The 19,587-nt window shown below is 40.4% G+C and overlaps 1 protein-coding gene and 1 non-coding gene across 4 annotated transcripts in view; one reads left to right on the plus strand and one right to left on the minus strand.

Moving 5' to 3' along the window:
* The window catches only part of TSPAN5 (tetraspanin 5), a 206,086-nt gene that overhangs the window by 95,798 nt on the left and 90,701 nt on the right, over positions 1–19,587 (plus strand). The gene's annotated exons all lie outside the window — the stretch shown is intronic.
* Positions 11,645–11,751, minus strand: LOC126026666 (U6 spliceosomal RNA). The gene has a single exon (XR_007501890.1). It is a non-coding gene; the product is annotated as a U6 spliceosomal RNA (small nuclear RNA).

Here is a 19,587-nt window from a genome sequence, read left to right on the forward strand (position 1 = left end):
AGCAGGTCTTGAGCATTCCATTTTTTTTCTAGGAACAATCTAAACTTATGAGCATTGTGGTATCATAATAAACTATGTACAGTCGTTGCGTGGGTGCATACCTGCACATTTTGGGAAATGAGGACTGATGAGAAAGGACCCCAGTGCAAGGTCAGCTGTACAGCCCGGTTTATAGCCAGTAGGAGGGGCTACTTGTTCCCTCCCGCCACGCCCCCCACGGACCTGGCTACCAGGCCTTGTTGTGAAGGCCTGGCTTGGGGGGTCACATATCCTTGCTGTAGGGTTCAGTACAGCTTGTACCTGGCAGCTTGTCCCTCCCCGCCCCCCATGCAGAGACATCCCAATAACCAGTTACAAGAAGAATGGTGATTTTCTGGATGCTGGAGTATGTGGAAGAGGTCACCAGCCTTTTTTGTTTTCTTAAAAATAGTCCCACGCCTTTCTTGCCAGGTAATGGAAGAGATTACTTGCTGCAGGTGTCTTGCATCTCAACATCTCTAGTGGGGAAGAAATCCTTCACAAGAGGAAAATGGGTACACGAGCAGCTGATTCTATGAAATAATGAAACCACACAAAATACATTGTATGGGGACCCACGTCCTCAATAGACATGAGACAACTGTAATCTCCAGGCTGGGAGTATATAAAGGGTAAAGGGATGGTCATAACATGAAAGGAATGCCCACATTTGTTTCTTTTCAAAGTACAGAAACTATCAATGTATATTGTTTGATTTTAAGACAAATACACTTGGCTTTAGGTGGTTTGTAATCTCAGAATAGAATAGAGTTCAGTTAGGAGCCAGAGGATAAAAGGAAGGCTAATTTCTTACATATCAAAATAGGTCCTGGCCATAGGTGTCGTTACTGATGTAAATTAAGGGACTGCAAGAATCCTGGTTTCCTTCCTAATAACAAATATTCTTCTTTTTTTTTAATTTTTATTTTGATCATATTGGCTTACATGCCCTTCACAGTAGTATTTTAGGTACATATTAACATTGAATCAGGAGAATACCCATCACCAAATTTGTCCTCCCTCCATCCCCGTTCCCTTCCTGCAACCATATCCCCCACCATCACCCCCCGGGCTGCTAGAGTAGGTGGTCCCCTCTTTGTCTAGTTTACTATTGGTGGTCATATATTTGTTTGGTCCTGGTACCCTCCCTTGTTTCCCCCTCTATTTGAGAGGTGGAGTTCGATAATTTGAGTTATGCGGTTTTGTTTGAAGGCAAGAAAAGCAATAGAATGGAGTAAAAAATAAGAAAAAATAAAAAATAAAATAAATAAAATAAGCTGAAAATGGTGGAGTTCTTCTAGAGGCTTTCAACCTCAGTTTGCGTGAGGACATGAAAAAGGTAATTGAAACACCACATCAATACAAAAAGAAATATCAAATTAAATATCCAGTGAGCACTACAGTAATAAAGACAAGCACCACACAATAGTCTTGGTTCTGAAATCAAGCCATGCCAGAGTACAAAAAGAGAAAGATAAAATAAAATAAAATTGGAGACATCAACTTCAGTATCTACACCAAAATAAAGACGTCAATAAAAATCGATCAATCAATAAATTTATGTGTGGAAAAATGATTATTTTGTGCTTTTTTTTTTCTTTTTCTCCCTGCATAGGCACAGTAACTATTAGGGGATATTATAGAGGGAATTCCCTTGGCCTAATAACAAATATTCTTAGCCTAAGGGGAGTAGTTTTCTAGCTAAGGGCTAAGACCAACTTCCTATGGTCTGGTTATAGAAAGAGATAAAACTTATATGAAAGGGGTACAGAATTATACCTAGTAAATTCAATAGCCTAATTCTACACTGGCCAAACATGTTTGTTAGCAGGTATTCAAAGTGACAGGGAAAGTCCCTGAGACAAAGTCATCCTGCTGTAGTGTTCAAAGACAAGGAGAGAAGACATTAAGATGCTATTATTTGACTTGGCCTTTAGAAGTAAATAGGCTTACAGAAAAAGACCAAGCCTGTCTTATTTGGTGCGGAAATTTCTCTCGGAAAAGGAATTTGATAGAGGCCCTATTTCAGCCTGTAATTTTTACAAGGGAGAGAATGTGCCAAATAATAAGAAATTGTAATGTCACTATCATGTCATCAATTTCAGAAATATTGCCAGTAATCCACATAGGGGGTATATAATTAACATCCACCAACAAGCCTGATGGCCAAAATATTTCTTAGGGAAATATTTCTTAGCTCACTGCTCCAGGAAAGTCAATAGACACATCTGGCAGGCCAATATTCCCCTAAAATGGAGATGTCTGTACTGCATGGCATGGCAATTTCTCCTGAGAAGTCTGAAAGAACTCTTTGAAGAGATTAAGAGGCAGATTGATTCAGTTTCCTTATTTGGTACAATTATTGTGTCTGGGTCAAAACCCAGCAAAGAAATAGTTCTGATTCTTGCTTTGATTGATAAGCTCTGAAATCACCATCGAATGAGATTGTTTATTATGTAAATAAACCCATTCCAAAGTTCTGGATAGTTTCATCAGTACAGCTGTGGGGGACTCTACTGTCAGGAAGATCAGTAGAAGCACCTTTTCTTCAGGTATAATCCTGAAAAGATAGGATTTTTGAAGTCTTTTTAAGAAAAAATTCAAATTCTTGAGGCTGGAGCAGTGGCACAGTGGTAGAGTGTTTGCCTTGCATGCAGTTGACCTAGGACGGACCATAGGTTTGATCCTCCCAATGTTCCATGTGGTCCCCTAACCCAAGAGTGCTTTTTTGAGTGCATAGCCAAAAGTAACCCCTGAGCCACTGGTGTGGCCCAAAAACAAACAACAAAAAAATCCGATTCTTTCTGGGCAGCAGGACTCAAATGCCTCAGGCTATTAAAGGTGGGGTCTCCCTCCAGAGTTTGAAAGAGATTAGTCATCTCAGAGTTTCAAATTCCAAGTGCAGGGCAAACCCAATTAATATCACCCAAGAGATTTTGAAAGTCATTAAGTGTTCTGAGGTTTTTCTGATTATTGGAAATCTTTTGCAGCTGAATAAAAGTCCAGACTAATATGAAGCCCAAGTATTTGAAAAGAGGTATAGTCTGTATTTTTTCCATAGTTAAGTTTAGTCCTGATGCTTGTAAACAGTCAGTAATAAAATAATACATATTTCTTGAATTTGTCTATCAGCAGGATATCATCAGTGTAATGGCTAATAATAGCCTGAGGGAACTTTTCAGGAGCAGGGCTCAAGATCTTACCCACAAAAAATTGGCACATTGTTGGAGAATTAGTCATCCTCTGAGGTAAGATCTTCCATTGAAACGCCTAATTGGTTGAGTATTGGTAAGAGAAGGAACCGAAAGTGTGAAATGTTTTCTATCCTCTGTGTGAATAGGAATATGACAAAAGCAGTCTTTTAGATCAATTATTATCAATAGCAAGTCCTTTGTAATAACTACAGGTGAAGGTAAACCAGTCTGCAGTTTGCCCACAGGGATCATGGATAAAGTCATAGCTCTAAGATCCCTCAAAAAACTTCATTTCCGGGGCCCGGAGAGATAGCACAGCGGCGTTTGCCTTGCAAGCAGCCGATCCAGGACCAAAGGTGGTTGGTTCGAATCCCGGTGTCCCATATGGTCCCCCATGCCTGCCAGGAGCTATTTCTGAGCAGACAGCCAGGAGTAACCCCTGAGCATCGCCGGGTGTGGCCCAAAAACCAAAAAAAAAAAAAAACTTCATTTCCCAGATGTTTTTTTGAATAGTAAATATGGGAGAATTCCACTAATAAAAAGAAGTTTTAACATGTCCCAATTTAAACTGTTCATTAATTATTTCAGAACCTTTAATTTATCAATTTTAAGGGGCCACTGACCTGTCCATATTGGTTTATCAGACTTCTAATTTATTTTTATTGGTGCTGTATTTTTGTTTTGTTTTGTTTTGTTTTGTTTTTGGTTCACACCCAGCAGCACTCAGGGAGTGCTGTATTTTTTAATATCAGTAGCCCCTAGTAAAAATTTTGAGTTTCTGACTCAGAGGACAATTTAGGTTCTACAAAAGCCAGGGAGATATGAAAGTCTGCTTTCCACTGTTTGTAAAGGTCACGACCCCACAAAAAAACGATGAAAATGGGCCCTCTAGTAGTCTAATAATGGCTCTTTGATTTTTCTGGTCCTTGCACAGCAAAACTTTTGTACTCAGTTTACAGGAACTTAATCCTCCCACTCCCTCCAAGAATATGGTATTTCTTGGAGAAGCCAATTTTCTGGCCAGTTCTTTTGGGAGATTACAGTAACCTGGGCCTCAATAAATTGTCCTGGGAGCTGCAGTTTTAACATTGGATTTACCCCCCTCATTTTAACAATCACAGCTATAAATGGATTGTGGATGGCACCGGATCGGTGCTTCCAAAACCTTTTATTCTTTTCTTCTTTTCTTATATTTTCTTATTCTTTTCTTATCTTTTCTTTTCTTAGTCCAAGTAACCAGTACATTATAATCACAATTATCTCCCCCTTGAATCTGAATCCATGAGGCCATTCACAATTGAAATCCCCTTGATACTGAGGCTGTTTTTACCCAAAATCAAACGGACTCTGTTCAGGGGTATTAGGCCCATAATAAATACCTGCTTTCAACAAATAAGGACATTGTCCTTTGTAGATAGTAATGTCTTCTGAGCATATTATGTCCAGGCTGCTGCTTCTGAGGTTGTGGTACTCAGATCATCTACAGTGCAGAATTTCCTTTGGTTGGGCCAGGGAGCATTATGCTTGAGGTATTTTGCTCCTGATTTTGAGGGGGCTCAGGTGAGCCCAGTAAAAAGTTCCCTGGCTTCCTGGGTCTATGCCCCAGGGACCAGAATTTAAAAGGAATCCACAATGTTTTTTGAAGTGTTCTGGCTTTCTACAATGGAAGCAATTTCTTCGCCTCCTAGAGTTTGCATTCAGACCTCTCCCTAGGAAATTATCAAAACTGTTCCCAGACTGCATTTTTTTAACCCAATGTTTGCCCCTCCCACACTTTGGGCAAAAACCGGGCTTTCTGATTGTTTTTTGTCTTATCTGGAGAGAAGCTACTGTGCCCTTACTTATTGTGAAAGCTTGTAACGGGTTAGTGTGGATGGAGGTTGGATTATATATGTACATTCCAACAGGCTATGAGAAAATCATTGATACCTGAGTTATCTATCTGAGACAATAACACTGACTTGCATTTATCATTAGCATTGTGATAAACCAAGTTCTTTTCAACCAATTTTCTCATAGCCTCATTTTTAACTTGCAATTTAAGAGCATCCTAAAGCCTTCCAACACACAGTATATGGCTCAACGTTGTTCTGCGTAATTTTTGTTTGTTTGTTTGATTTGGTTTTTTTGGGTCACACCTGGCAGCACTCAGGAGTTACTCCTGGCTCTATGCTCAAAAATCACTCCTGGCAGGCTCCGGGGACTATATGGGATGCTGGGTTTTGAACCATCGTCCTTCTGCATGCAAGGCAAATGTCTTACCTCCATGCTATCTCTCAGGCCACTGCCCTGCTTAAATTTAAGAAAATTTCCTGAATATATCCCCATTGAATCAAGTGTTTCCCCATTATAATAATGTGATTTCCTTAACTATGTCTGAAATGTCCTTTGGTAAAGCAGCTTGCGCTTGAACATTTTAGTTTTGATTTTCAGCCATCAGTAGTTCACATGGGAGGGTCACCCCTGCCATCCATTTTTTAGTTCCATCTGGGCTATAGAGCTTTTCTTTAACTCCTTTCACATAATACATTTCCCACTGAACCACTGGGGGTGAAGGTAGACACATATTTGCTTTTTTTTTTTTTAAATCATGCAGAATCCAAGCTGATTTTTGACACCAATATTCTAGTAACTCCACACAGTATGGTGATGTTTGGCTGTAATCTGCACATGACTTTTTAAATCGATTTATGTATTCCAACTCAGGGGGTTCTTGGAATGAGACATTTACTCCAGGTAAAGGGCCTGAGCCTAGATTGACAAAATTACTCCAAATAGGGCTCTATGGCATGGATTGTGGGTTTAGTGATTCATCCTTTGATTCTGCACCAGTATGTATGTTAATTATATCAATAGAATCAGGGTTCACCTGTAGACTTAGAACCAGTGGTTTTGCACTAGTGGTCAGCGTAAAAGTAGAGCTGTGTGTTTCTAAATCTTTGTCTTGAGCCTGAGTGTTAGCAGTATAAGGGCCTTTATTTTTTGTAGTGGAAGATGATCAAACGGTTTTCACTTGGGCCCAAGTATGCATAGGATATTCACTATTTCTTGTCCTTTTATTTCTTAATATCCAATCATTAAGCTAACCAGGATGACATTCACCAACATTGAAATTCCAGAAATGATCAAATTCAATGCTGACCACAGCCAACCTAAAGTGAAAACTTTAAACAATGTCAAACCAATCTGTTTGAAACAAGGTGGCATGATCCATGCAATTAGCTACATAAGCCATCTGAAGATTGCTGAGGATAGGTTTAAAAAAAAAAAAAGAAAGCATTTCACTCACTGTTGCTGAGGGTTGGATTACAGCTTGTTCGAGCGCCAGTTGTACAGTCACATTTTATAGGAGACTGGATGGAGTTGGATTCCCAAAGAGCTCCCAGGGAGGGAAGGCACTTCCCATTCCCCTGTCTATCCGGGACAGGGACAGCTATTCCGTTGACTAAATCCACGGTAAATAACCCACACGAACAGGAAGGTAAGAAGAGGCGGGAAGGTAGGACACCAAATCCTTTTCCAGGATTTTTCAAAACCCCAGAGCATGCTAGCCAGCTGCAAAAGAATCTCGTCCCCCCAGTTTAACTTCTCTTTATTTAGATCAAAACAGCGCCCCCCACCTGAAAGCTCATAGGTGGGAAAGCAGACAGGGAAACATATACCAAAGAGAAATATTATGAAAGCCTCTAAATACTAACAGGTGCCTAGCAGGGAAGAAGGGAAGATAGCTGGGAAATCTACCACACATCTGGTGTGGCCAGCAAGGCTTTTTTTTTTTTTTTTTTTTTTTTTTATTCTTTGCCTCTGTTGTATGTTCTCTACTTAGAACATTGTCACCCCAAATACTTACTGGAATTGCTTTCTCCCTTTATTTTTTATTTTATTTTATTTTATTTTTTTGGTTTTTGGGCCACACCCATTTGACGCTCAGGAGTTACTCCTGGCTATGAGCTCAGAAATCGCCCCTGGCTTGGGGAGACCATATGGGATGCCGGGGGATTGAACTGTGGTCCGTCCTACGCTAGCGCTTGTAAGGCAGACACCTTACCTCTAGCGCCACCTTCCCGGCCCCTGCTTTCTCCCTTTAAATCTTAGTGTCTTTAGAGACAGCTTCCAGTGTAAGGCCAACAATAGGAAAAAAAAAAAAAAAACCTCCCCTTCCCTTACTGCTTTTTTTCCTCTAGGAATCTTTTCTCTCCTGTTTATTTGATCACTATAATTTTGAGTTTACTAGTATGCACCGCTCCCCTTTTAAGGACATGAGGTTTTCTGCAACCTTCCGTGGGGGACCCCCAACCCTCGGGGGTGTGGAAATGAAGGTTGCTAGTTATTCGCGGGTTTGCCCGAGCAGAACCGACCTGTGAAGAAAAACTTGAGAAGTTAGTAAGAGAAGCCCTCAAGACAACGCATGCTGTTCAAAAGGGAAGTTTATTGTTGGGGGATCAGCTTTTAAGGGCTGAAATACGTCAGAGGGTGTTACAAGTTTTCCACCAATTACAATTGTGAGCACTCATTAGCATAAGCTGGGGGCAGGTAATAGGGAGGGGCAAAGAGGTAGAGAGCACGTTTTTACCTGAAGGCATAAGATTCAAACAGAGTTCTATAAATTTTACTCAACAAGCATAAATAGAACATCAGCTGTAATCCTAATAACCTTTTGCTAACACAAAGGCAAGCTGCTCTATATTTTTCTTTCTGGCTGGATGTATTGGGCTGCTTTGAATTACTTTAGTATTTGTTTATTTCCTTTGTTCTCAAGGCATGGGCGCCTTTGGTCATGTGGGTGACAAGATTAGGAATTACTGAGGTGTCCTATGTTCTAGGTTTCATCAGCTAGGCTCCCCACAGTTTTCTGTGCTCAATTCTGTAACTAAAGTGAGTAGGCTGTTGTCTTCAGAACTAGCACTAACTTGAGAGCAGGGGCTTGGGGTTCACAGTCTGTATATTTGACAAGCAGTGCACATGTTCCTTTGACCCTGGACTCACGCAGAATGTGGTATTTCAGACACACTTTCTGGAGCGTTATCTATTCAGTGCCTTTCTCAATTTTATTCTTCTTGCACTGTATTTATATGTAACATATACTTTATGTTTATTAAATTAAAAACTCATTCACAGACAGCTTCCTATATTTGGCATATGGTTTGGTTTTAATCTTAGTGGAATACTTTACAGATTATGAAATAAATGTAGATAAGCATCAACACTGCTATACTTTATAGCCTTTGCGGAAAATTAGAAAAGAACACTTTCTTCATTGCTAGTGATATCACCCACGTAGAAACCCTTGAATAAAGAGGCATTTGTCACCACGTGGTCAATTAGTATCATGTCTTGTTAATCTTGCTTGAACATGTAGTAATTGAATTTACATTTGTACTAATGTTTCCATTTCTGTGTGTCCTCTCTTATTTCTTGGAGCAGGGTTTTATAGTTTTCTTTGAATAGGTCCTTCACATCTTTGGTCAAGTTGACTCCAAGATATTTGAGTTTGTATAGCACTAATGTGAATGGGGTTGTTTTCTTAATGTCCATTTCTTCTCTATCATTATTGATGTATAAAAAGGCCATTGATTTCTGTGTATTAATTTTGTAGCCTGCCACCTTGCTATATGAATCTATTGTTTCTAGAAGCTTTTTGGTAGTCTTTAGGGTTTTCTAGGTAGAGTATCATGTCATCTGCAAACAGTGAGAGCTTGACTTCTTCCTTTTCTGTCTGGATGCCCCTGATATCTTTTTCTTGCCTAATCACTATAGCAAGTACTTCCAGTACTATGTTGAAGAGGAGTGGTGAGAGAGGACAGAATTTAGAGGAAAGGTTTTTAGTTTTTCTCCATTGAGGATAAATTTGCCATTGGCTTGTGGTAGATGGTCTTAACTATATTGAGAAAGGTTCCTTTCATTCCCAACTTGCTGAAAATTTTTATAAAGAATGGGTGTTAGACTTTATCAAATGTTTTCTCTGCGTCTATTGATATGATCATGTCATTTTTATTTTTCTTGTTGTTGATGTTGTGTATTATGTTGATAGATTTATGAATGTTAAACCATCCTTGCATTCCTGGGATGAAACCTACTTGATCATAGTGAATGATCTTCTTGATGAGGCATTGGATCCTATTTGCCAGGATTTTTTGAGGATCTTTGCATCTGTGTTCATCAGGGATATTGGTCTGTAAATTTTTTTGGCAGCATCTCTGTCTAGTTTTGGTATCAAGGTTATGTTGGCTTCATAAAAGCTGTTTGGGAGTGTTCCCATTTTTCAATTTTATGAAAGAGTCTGGCTAGGATTGGTAGTAGTTCCTCTTGAAAGGTTTGAAAGAATTCATTAGTGAATCCATCTGGGCCTGGGTGTTTCTTTTTGGTCAGACAGTTGATTATCGTTGTACTTTCCTCAATAGTGATGAGGGTGTTTAGATATGCTATATCCTCCTTACTCAATCATGGAAGGTTATAAGAGTTCAAGAATTTATTCATTTCTTCCAGGTTCTCATGTTTAGTGGCATAGAGTTTCTCAAAGTAGTCTCTGATTACCCTTTGAATCTCTGCAATATCTGTAGTGATCTCCCCCTTTTCATTTCTAGTACGGGTTATCAAGTTCCTCTTTCTTTGTGAGTTTTGCCAACGGTTTATCAATTTTGTTTATTTAAAAAAAACAACTTCTACTTTCATTGATCTTTCGGATTGTTTTTTGGGTTTCCACTTCATTGATTTCTGCTCTCAGCTTTGTTATTTCTTTCTGTCTCCCTATTTTTGGTTCCTTTTGTTGATCATTTTCTAATTGTATAAGCTATGTCATTAAGCTGTTCAGGTATGCCCCTTCTTCTTTCTTGATGTGTGCTTGCAAAGCTATAAATTTTTCTCTCAGGACCGCTTTTGCTGTATCCCATAGATTCTGATAGTTTGTGTCTTCATTGTCATTTGTTTCCAGGAAACTTTGACTTCCTCTTTGATTTCATCTTTGACCCACTGGTTGTTCAGTAGCAGGCTGTTTAATTTCCAGTTGTTAAAGTATTTTAGGTGTTCCTTTGTAGTTCCATCTAATTTCAGAGCCTTGTGGTCAGCAAAGGTAGCCTGCAACATTTCTATCCTCTTGATTTTATGGAGGTATGTTTTATGCGCCATCATGTAGCCTATCCTGGAGAATGACCCATGTACATTGGAGAAGAATGTATATCCAGATTTCTGGGAATGGAGTGTCCTATATATATCTATTAGTCCTCTTTCTTCCATTTCTCTTTTCAGGGCTAGTATATTTTTGTTGGGTTTCTGTCTGGTTGATCTATCAAATGTTGACAGGGCCGTGTTGAGGTCTCCCACAATTATTGTGTTATTATTGATGTCTTCTTTCAAATTTGTCAATAATTGTATTAGATAATTTGCTGGTCTCTCATTGGGTGCATATATGTTTAGAAGTCTGATTTCTTCCTGTTGCACACATATCCTTTGATTGGTACGAAGTGTCCATCTTTGTCCCTTACAACTTTTCTGAGTCTAAAGTTGGTATCATCTGATATTAATCTGACCACCTCAGCTTTTTCAAAGGTTTTGTTTGCTTGGATGATTTTTCTCCGGCCTTTGATTTTGAGTCTATGTTTGTTCTGACTATTCAGGTGTGTTTCTTGAAGGCAGCAGAAGATTGGGTTCATTTTTTTTTTGATCCATTTTGCCACTCTGTGTCTCATAATGTGTCTCTTCATGTGCATTTAGTACATTGACATTGAGGGAGATGATTGTCATAGAATTTAATATCATTTTCGTGTATAAATTTGGTGTGTTTGTTGTTCTCTCTTGTTTTAAAGTAGACCTTTCAGTTTTTCCTTTAAGGTTGGTTTTGCATCTGTGAACTTTTTGAGTTTATCCGTCAAGCTGTGTATCCTTCCTTCAAACCTAAATGTGAGTCGAACTAGGTACAGTATTCTAGGTGAAGCCTCCATTTCATTCAGTCTTGTCATAATGTCCCACCACTGTCTTCTGGCCTTGAGAGTTTCTTGTGCCATGTCTGCTGTAAATCTTATGGATGCTCCTTTGAATGTAATTTCCCTTTTTGATCTTGATGCTTTCAGTATTCTATCTCTATCTGTAGGATTCGTCATTGTGATTAGGATGTTCTTGGGGTGTTTTTGTTTGGGTCTCTTTAGCTGGTACTCTTTGGGCATGCAGGCTTTGATTGCATGCAGTCTTTAGCTCTGGAAGTCTCTGCGATGATGTCTTTGACTGTTGATTCTTCCTGTGGATCCCCTTCCTGGGCCTCTGGGACTCCAATGATTTTTATGTTGTTTCTTTTGAGTTTATCAAAGACTTCTATTTTCATCTGTTCACATTCTTCGAGTACTTTTTCCATTGTATGGTCTTTGCCTTAAGGTGTTTTTCTAGTCTCTTCTGCTGTATGGAGTTGTTCTGCATTTGATCTTCCAGTTCACTAATTCTGTAATAATATGGAACGCTTCACGAATTTGCATGTCATCCTTGAGCAGGGGCCATGCTAATCTTCTCTGTACCGTTCCAATTTTAGTATATGTGCTGTTGAAGTAAGCACTATTGAATAAATTTTAAAAGTATCTGATGATAGTAATAATACATTCTTTAAAAGCTGCCCTAAACCAGTGTTCAACACTCACTTTGTTTTTAGGTTCTGGGTTTGATTCTTGGCAGAAGAAACAAAAACATTCAAGAAATTGGGCACTAATGTTCAGATGTATTATGCCCTATACGGTCAATCTCAGCACTATCCCCAGCACCACATGGCCTCCCAAGTTTTGCTGGATACAGTCTTGAGCTGAGCACTGCCAGGTGACTCAGGTAATACTTCAAAGTCCAAAAAGCAACACAATTCTGGGCCCTTATATCCTGAGTACAGAGCTAGGAATAACCCCTGAGCATTGCCAGGTGTGGCCCCCAAAACAAAAAACAAACAAAAAAAAGATTTACTTTATTGTATGAAATTGGGCATAAATAACATTAGAAATAGGGGGAATCAGAGAGGTAATATAGCAGTTTCGGTGTTTGCCTTGTAGGGTATTGACCTGAATTTATTTTCCTGCACTCTACATGGTACCTACTGGGATTATCTTTGAGCTCAGAGCAAGGAGTAACTCCGAACACTGGATATGGCCCCAAAACAAACAAACAAACAAAACAAATGTAGAGTAATAAGATGGGTGAAAGAGAGATCTCAGTGTTTTAAGTACTTATATTCTAGCACCGCATTGTCCCTTAGGCCTACTAGGAACAACCCCGAGTTAGGAGAAGCCCTTAAACTGCTAAGAGTAGCTCTTCAAAAGAAAAAATACAAAAATATTTTCTTTTTTATAACTGTGAAGCCTGGAGCAGAAAGGACTCCATTTTGTGAACACAAAGTTAAATTTCCATTTAAGGGCTAACAACAATGATAATAATTTCTATTCCAACATTAATGAATCAGACCCTATATGCCACCCAAGATATCTAGCCATAAAAAGACATAATGAAACACTCTAGAAACACCCTAGAAATAGCCAATCAACTTAAAGGTCAAGACTTTCTGCTTCTAGCCCTATCTAATCTGATCTTTGACCCTGGGCAGGGTTGCTTTTTGTGGGCTGTGGCCCTAATCAGTCATTTGTAGCTTGTTGGTAGATGGAATAAAGCTTTGTTTTGTTTCATTTCAATTGTCTGTCCTTCAACTCTGAACCCTAACAATCACATTATCTCTTTTAGACTAAAGGCCACCAGCACTCATTTTGAGTTTCTGGTCAAGTTTAACTTATATTACTTTTATGGTTTTTTGGGCCACACCCGAAATGATGCTCAGGGGTTATTCCTGGCTAAGCGCTCAGAAATTGCCCCTGGGTTGGGGGGACCATATGGGACACCAGGGGATCGAACCACTGTCCTTCCTTGGCTAGCACTTGCAAGGCAGACACCTTACCTCTAGTGCCACCTCTCTGGTACCTAACTTGTATTACTTTTAGAGACATTGTTACTTATACAGTTGAGGTACTAGGAAGGGAGATTTGAGCTTGCTGGAAGTTTTATTTATAATTATTATTCTAACACCATTATTTACTGAGTTATTGAGAATACAACTGTTTCAGGCATTAAATGTTAGGACACCAATCCCACCACCAGTGTGACTTTCCTTTCACCAGTATTACCAATTTTCCATCCACCATAATAGTCTGCCTCCATGCAGGCACAAATTCACTTCACATTGTTAGAACACAAAAGAAAGATATTATCAAAATTTAGGTTGATACAGGAATTTGAAATGATTATTGTATCTCTCCATGGTGTCAGAGTTTCAGGATTTACTGAGCTGTAGTTGGTACTAGTTGAGCCTTCTGTGTTATTATTTAGGCTCATTGAGCTTGGAAGATTTCTATGTAGCTTTCCCAATAGATTTCTTGTGATACTACTGGGCTGATGCTATTATAAGATATTGAGGTCTTGTGTAGCGGTGTAGTTCAGGTTACATATACCCGAAACAAATTTGGTGACTTGGAAGTTTAATAAGGTTAAATTGTGAAGTTTGGCTATTTCTGTCAGAGGACATGGGGTATGGCATTTGGCTGTTGTATTTGATGTAGTAATGAGGGCTCTCCTTTACCCCTTCTGAAAATGCTAGAGAAGGATCAGCCTGCTACAGGTTACTTGAGAAGTATCAGCAGCCATCAGTTTCTCTTTGAACTTGGTGGAAGAGCCAGACCATTTTTATTTTATTTTATTTTATTTTATTTTATTTTTTTGGTTTTGGGGTTACATCTGGCAGCACTCATAGGTTACACCTGGCTCTGTGCTCAGAAATTGCTCCTGGCAGGCTTGGGGGACCATATGGGATGCCGGGATTTGAACCACCATCCATCTGCATGCAAGGCAAATGCCCTACCTCCAGGCTATCTCTCTGGCCCCGGACCATTTTTCTACTGGGAAGATGGTGGGGGGAGGTGGTGGCTGCTGGATTTTCTGGTGGCAAGGTGTTTGTGGAGACATTAGTCCTATCCCCTTTTGAAAGGAAGGTTTTAGAGTTTTTAGCCCTGAAGTCCAGTCTCATCTGAGAGGAATTAGCTGCTCATATTATTTGATTTCAGAATGGAACTGGGCCATTTTTGTAGGAGGTGCAGGATGTGGTGTTGGGCTGATGTAGTTTGTGCAAAACGGGGAGTCTGCCATCTCTTCTGAGAATGCTTGCTAGAAAAATTTCCAAAGCTGATGTCTTTCTCTAAAACAGGAGAGATATTTTCTTATTATGTTGACTGCTGCTCCTGGAATTCTTAAATGCTTGTTTCTGTCTCAGTGGGCTCAGGGCATCAGGGAAGGCACCTGTGAAGCAGTGATTGGGGGAGGAGAGTGCCTGTGCACTGGGTAGAATTCTTCTCTGACGGGGCCGGGCGGTGGCGCTAAAGGTAAGGTGCCTGCCTTGCCTGCGCTAGCCTTGGACGGACCGAGGTTCGATCCCCCGGTGTCCCATATGGTCCCCCAAGCCAGGAGCAACTTCTGAGCACATAGCCAGGAGTAACCCCTGAGCGTTACCGGGTGTGGCCCAAAAACCAAAAAAAAAAAAGAATTCTTCTCTGACACACCCTGGGGAGCAATTTCTCCTGACTGTAGGGTGTTTCTTTCCAGGACTCCCTCTTGAGTTCTGGAGTTTAACATGAGAAAACACATGGAGGCCAGCAAAGGCTGGCAGACCTATGGTTCCTGCTGTCAAAGAAGGAATGAAAGCTTTCAGTTCGTTGCAGAATTTGTCAGAATGATGGTTGGAAATTTCTAACTTTCTCAGACTCTGACCTGCACCTCACCAGATTAGATTGTCCACTTGGTTTTGTGACTCTTTTCTGCCCCAAGTGAAAACAGGTAGCATAAACAAATATTTTGGGGTAGAAATGCACCATTTTAAATCTTGGAATCCAGAAACTGCCTTTTGGCATATTCAGATGCAAGGGGATAAAGCCTTAAAGGCACTTTGAAATAAATTTTCTGCAGATATTATCTGGGAAGCCAACTCTAAAGCCAATCTTACAAATCCCTCGAGGTTCTGCATCCCTGAAGTTTTCAGAGACTTTGTCCACCAATCTCACAGCTGTGTTCAGCTTGGATTTACTGTTATAGGAGACTAAAATCCATGGGCATGTGAAACATAACACTTTTTGTTGAATTTCTTTTTTTTCCAGATGAAAGCGCATGGTGGAACACCCCCGCAACCCACCTCTTAGAAAGTGAGAGAGAAAGATATGTCTGACTCAGTAACTGAAAGTAAGCCCTGCTGAGGAGGACTGTGCTACTGAGCTTCACAGTGGCTTAGAAAGTGCTTTGCCCTAGGGGGCCAGAGAGATAACACAGTGATAGGGAATTTGCCTTGCAGGCAACCGCAGCCACAGACCCCGAATGGACAGTGGTTTGAATCCTGGCATCCCATATGGTTCCCTGTGCCTGCCAGGAATGATTTCTGAGCAGAACCAGGAGTAACCCCTGAGTGCCGCCACCAGGTGTGACCCCCCCCCCAAAAAAAAAAAAACAACAACAGAACAACTAAAAACAAAACAAAAAAAGAAAGTGCTTTGCCTAATAAGAGCATCTTTTCACATCTGTACATCCTGCCACAGCCACTTATGTGCTGCCTCAGGAGCTGGGTTTTCCAGATTAGGCCTGAAACTTTCTGAGTTGAAGACATCACCTGTTCACTTGTCCATTCAGTTTACTGACTGCAGGATGGAGGGGCAGTGTGCCTTGAACTACCTTATACTTAAATGTGCTTTCTTGGGTTTTAACCTCATGTGGCTTTCATTCAGGGTTTCACATCACATGGAACCATTGTACTTGCCCAGGTTCCATTTGCCTTTGAGTTCCTCAGACTTCGGTATTATCACTCTTGTGCTTTGGAGGTGTACTGGTCAGATGTGGAATGCTCATCAGTTGGGATTTGTCTGCTGTTTTTCTGATGCTTAGACTAGGCCTCTCAGTATGGGGGTGGGAGAATACTTGGACGTCAAGCACTATTCTTTTGTTGTTGTCTGTATTTGGGTTACATTGGGTGGTGCTCAGGGCTTTCTCCTGGCTCTGTATTTCGGGATTATTCCTGGTGGACTTGGAAGACCATGTGGGAGTTCTGGGGATTGAACCTGGAGTAGCCATATGCAAGACAAGCACCATTTTTTGTTTGTTCTTTGGACCACACCCAGTGATGCTCAGGGGTTACTCCTGGCTCTGCACTCAGAAATCGCCCCTGACAGGCTCAGAGGACCATACGGGATGCCTAGAATCGAAGCCAGATCAACTGCATGTAAGGCAAATGCCCTACTGCTGTGCTGTCACTCTGGTCCCTCAAGCACTATTTTTACTATGTTCAGCATACTTAGAGCACTTATTGACATGTCAACCCTTGATGCTGATCTGTTTTTGGTTTGTATGTTTATGATGGAGGCCACTCCTGGCAATGCCAGGGGTCCATGCAGTACCATAGATGGAGCCTAGATTCTCCAACATTCAAGTCAAGCATTTACTCTTGACATGACATCATGATCCCTAATAGGAGAACGATCAGCCAGATCTGCAGCAGAGTCCTCCCCTGATTGATGAGGAATCACTGATGCATTTACCCTCCTCCGGCCATTGAAGGCAGAGTATCTGCACACACTGCTGTGAGTCTCAGTGCATTGCTCAGAAAGTGCTTTCATGCACTTGGATGGTAGGATAGCTCTCTTTGTGTTCATTGTAGTTATCTGTATACTAGTTCCAATGAGCATTATCTGAAAGGACCAATAAGCTTCCCAGATTGTAGTCACTGTGTTGACTAGATAAGTAGAATCTGTAACCCTGCCAATGTTTGTTTTCTGTCAGATTTCATCCTGTTTGACCTGCTCTTCTCTGTTCCAGTTGTGGAACTGCCATTTTAAGAGACCATGACCCGCTTGTTTTGTGTATTGCCACAGAAGACGTATTGTGTTTAGAAAAATGTGATTATGATAAACCCTTCTCTTTTATCTTGTTCTTTCATGTCTAATAATTGGTTTTGACTATAGTTAATTCCCAATAAGAGTGTAATTAAAGATTTTATGTTTAGTGAATTTCCAGATTCTTATCTCTTTTTTATTTCCTTGTTTGTTTGTTTCTGTTTTTGTTTTGGGGGCAACCAGAATCACACCTGGAAGCCTAGAGGAGGAGACATTAGGGACATTCCTCAGACACAAACTGGCCCGATTCATATTTAACATTGTGTTTGTAAAAATAGTTTTGTGTCTTGGTTTTTTCAAAATTATTTTTTGTTTGTTTCTCGACTCTACCTGGAAGTGTTCAGGGCTTATGCCTGGTTCTGCAGTCAGGAGTTAATCCTGGTGGTACTCTGGAGACCAGAGTATGAGTTGCTGGGGACCAAACCCTGTCAGCCATGTGCAAGACAAGTATCCTACTTGCTGCCCTATCTCTCCAGCCCCTCAAAATTCTGTTTTCTAAAAAAAGAAAAAAGAAAAATCTTATAAAAATAACCATCACATTTAGAAGACCTTGATCTTGGTGATAATTGGAAACTTATTCCAACTAAGAAGTGTGTGTATGTGTAGTCTCCCTAACGAGCAGAGAATGGTAGAGTGTATTGGACTTGAAATTTTCCTTAGGCATTGTTTCATAGATGCTCCCACAATCCAGTGATTTCATTGATAAAAAATGAAAAATAACCTATACTCAGACATCCTAACTGGTTTCTGGATCATTAGAGGAGATAAATAGAATTTTTTTCCGTTTCAAGTTTTCTGCCGTTATTTGTTAACCCTTTGGTATATTGGCTTTGGTCTGTCTACTGTTGAGTGTGAGTAGACATAATGAATGAATTAGTAACCAAAGAAAATATTAATAGGGAAACTCATATAATAAATTAGTTCTCACGGGACTGGAGTGGTGGCGCAAGCAGTAGGATATTTGCCTTGTGCACGCTAGCCTAGAACGGACCATGGTTCGATCCCCCAGCATCCATATGGTCCTCCAAGCTAGGAGCAAATTGTGCACATAGCCAGGATTAACCCCTGAGTGTCACTGGGTGTGGCCAAAGAAGCAAAAATAAATAAATTAATTAATTTTCTAAGACCCTCTTTATTACTTTATTTAGAATATATATTTGAGGTAGTGATTTTACATGCTATTTATATGTAAACCATTTGGCCAGAAAAACAGCTACATAGTGTCTTATGTTTTGGTTTTTTTTTTCTCAGTGGGGACTTATTTCGAGGAACATCATCACCTGAGCTGTTGGTTACTACTATACTGCCGAATAATAGCAATTAGGGAGACTTTGAAGCTCACCAAAACAGGAAGGCATGGAACACCTAAAGTTTGCAGGAAGGATGATGCAATTGCTTCTCCCACCCACAAATCTAGCATAAAATTGTTCTGCTCTTCAGCCTAGGTTATGCATGTTATGACGTCTCTGGTGGCCTGGGTTGAGGCTGGCTCCAAATGGAGATCTCTTTTGGCTAGAGGCTGGCTGAGAGTCAGTTAGGTCTTTGGTGTGTTTACATGTATATGTGTGTGATGTTTATACACCCCACACATATGTACAGTTTGGTATGTGTATGTAAATAAGCGTGTATGTGTCTTGGAACACATGTAGTGCGAATGATGTATGCATGCATGTACCCATGTTTTGGAGGGTTGTACATACATGTGTAAATGCAAGTGAAGATGCCTGGATTTATTATTTTTAGTCTCTCTCTTTTTAGGGGGGGTCACACCCAGCAGCGCTCAGGGGTTACTCTTGGCTCTGCACTAGGAAGTTGCTGGCAGGCTCAGGGGACCATATTGGATGCCGGGAATTGAGCCAGGGTCTTTCCCGGGTTGGCCGTGTGCAAGGCAAACGCCCTACCACTGTGCTATCGCTCCGGTCCCCTATTTTTAGTCTCTTAATATAAAGAACAGAAACCTCAAACATCTTCTTTCATTTTTTTTTTTAAATTGAGGATAAAAAGTAAAAATACAAACACACCACATCCTGCTTTAGTAGTAAAGGATAAATGTGACTGCTCCATACTTCATATTTCAATCCAGGTTAAGCAAGTCTGAATAAGGCTGCCATTAAATTAATAAAGCAAGGGAGAAAAGCATGGAGTCTGGTGGTTTCTAGTCTCTGGGCCCACCAAACCGAACTCTCTCTTTATTTACCAGCTCAAATCCCACCCAGAAGGGGAGGGTCGAGTGACAGACAAAAATACCCATAAACCAATCTAGTCTAGGTGGACCTTTGACATGTCTAAACGGATGGGTAAAAAGGAAAGAGAAAACTGGGGAGCATCTTTGTTTTTGGTAAAAACAGGGTATTCCAACAGATTTATCTAATGATTCATAAACCAGTTAGCCATAGTTATTATTTTTTTTCGGGCCACACCTGTTTGATGCTCAGGGGTTACTC

Source organism: Suncus etruscus, chromosome 13 (genome assembly GCF_024139225.1).
Source record: "Suncus etruscus isolate mSunEtr1 chromosome 13, mSunEtr1.pri.cur, whole genome shotgun sequence".
Taxonomy (NCBI): Eukaryota; Metazoa; Chordata; class Mammalia; order Eulipotyphla; family Soricidae; genus Suncus; species Suncus etruscus.